The sequence below is a fragment of the Garra rufa genome, chromosome 3 (genome assembly GCF_049309525.1).
Source record: "Garra rufa chromosome 3, GarRuf1.0, whole genome shotgun sequence".
Lineage (NCBI taxonomy): Eukaryota > Metazoa > Chordata > Actinopteri > Cypriniformes > Cyprinidae > Garra > Garra rufa.
The window spans coordinates 49,910,451-49,912,924 of record NC_133363.1 but is presented as its reverse complement, the minus strand read 5'-3'; positions in this window follow the sequence as shown (position 1 = coordinate 49,912,924).

Genomic DNA, 2,474 nt, shown 5'->3' with positions numbered 1-2,474 from the left:
ACATTTTTTTCTTTCACAACCATAGATTTGATTTAATTCCACTCTCATACTACAGTTTTTTACAATCGTTTTTGCACTAATAACAGAACCGTAATGTCATTTTTCAAAACTCTAGACACATAATACACAACCAATGATCAAAATGCACATTTTTCAAACCACTTAACACATTTTTCAAATGCTTGGATACAATACACATAAGCCAAAGATAATTTGTTCATTGAACTTAAATCACCTTTTCAAAATGACACAACTTAACATCAAAGTATTACTATTTCAAAATGCAACTCACACATTACATCTGAGATGAGTGTGCATTCATTTCATTACAAAGATTGAACTATCAGTTGATACATCTGCTTAAAATGATAAGTAACTGTTGCATTACCCTTGAAGCATAGCTTTTATGGAAAATAGTGCATGTTTCAGGATAGATCATTTGACACCAGTTACCGCAGAAAATGACCCAGATGGACTACACTACACTCTCAGAAAAAAAGGAACAAAACTATACCTTTTAGGGTACAAGTAGCTGTCACTGGGGTGTTACCCAGGGTAAAATTTTTTGGGTACATAATTGTAAAATAAGGACCCATTGTGTACCTTTAAAGGTACCTTTATATGTTTTGTTGCCCAGGAACAAAATTGTACCTCTGCAGTACCTTTTTTTTTAACTGTGTATCTATGGATGTCATATTTCATTCTTTATCAGATATGGTTTCTATGGCCCCATGTACCTCTTTTACAGAACACATTTTCATATTCAACATTACTGAATGCAAGATGTCATTTTTATGTTATTGCTTTTGTGGTTTCAATGAGTTATTGGCTACCGTGGTAAAAAAATAAAATAAATAAATAAAAAAAGAATGTATCAAGAACGTTGGTGCACAAATTAGCCCTGCTGAAGAAGAAAAAAAATCCAAAACCAGCCTGCTGTTTGGCTGTTTTTAGCTGGTCAACCAGCCTGGTTTTAGCTGGTCATAGCTGGTTTTAGAGGGGTATTGGCCACTTTTCTGTCTGGTCAGGCTGGGAAACCACCAGCTAAAACCAGCCTGACCAGACTGGGAGACCAGCTAAAACAAGCTACTTCCAGCTTAAACCAGCTAAAACCAGCCAACCAGCCTAGGCTGGTTTTAGCAGTTTTTTTTTTCCCAGCAGGGTACAATATACTGTACCCTGCTAAAAAAAAAAACAGCTAAAACTTTGAATCTAAATTTTTTCCCTTTAGAAAACCTATGCTGAGATTTATTTTATCAGTAAATTCCACATTACAGTATTTCAATGATACCACTGTGTCTGTACTGTTCTCAGTCTAAAGTAAAAAAAAGAAAAGAAACCTGAATCACATATTTTGTACAAATATATTTAATGATTGTACTAGCAAAAACACATTGAAACTATGGGTAACTTGTGTATGGGTGATCTAAAGTAATGTTCCTATAATATTTCATAATAAATTCGTTTTTTGAAACAATGCTTCTGCTAATGCAAGGCTTCTTTAAAGATATGAACGCACTATGCAAAGTTTTGAACACTGGACAGCCTGTGTTACAAATAATGACTGTTTTGAGTTTTGTATCTAGAGTTTTGAAAAATGACATTAAGGTTCAGTTAATAGTGCAAAAACGATTGTAAAAAACTGTAATTGAAAAAATGCTATTGATTGCTTACAATTGGTTTCAGCTGTGTTCCACTAACCAACAATAATACTTGCACTTAGGAATTGGAAATTATAAATTGAATCAATGTGAAAGACATTTTAACTAGGAAAGAGAAAATGCCATGCAATGTGCAACATACAGTACAATGGTGAAATGTTTTAAAGGTTAGTGGTCATTTTTTGCAAGTTTGTTATTTGATGAAAATATGTTCTTATTTTCCTGTTTGTTGTCAAAATAATGTACTGTAGTCATTCATTTTCGCATAATAATATACTACAGAAAATATATATGTAATACTTTTGTAATTCGAATTCTAATCTGTTTTAAATATGTATGTATTGATATTGATGTATTATATAGCATTTTTTGGCATGATGTATTGTATTTTTGACTAATGTAACCAATTAAACAAACCAGTGCCTTAGAATTAAGTGTTTGCTAAATAAATAAATACAAATGTTATATTATATACTGCAGAACAGCACAATTATTTGTTAAAAGATCACGATCCAAACACCTATGAGTTATTATTCCTAAATGACAATGATTATGCTACTGTATGTCTATGTTGTGTAGCTTACAATCATACTGGTGTTCTTTGAATGTTCAGGGACGCACAGAGGATATCTCAAATCAATTAAATAATTAATAGTTTGATGAAAAGGAAACAGAGTCTGATGTCTGGCTATGAATTTCTTTAATGTTCCCCAGATCAGAGTCACAGCATACAGTGTGTAATAACTTCTAAATAAAGAGAAATATCATCACCTTATTTATATATTTTTACCATGTCTTTTTTTAAAAAATCCA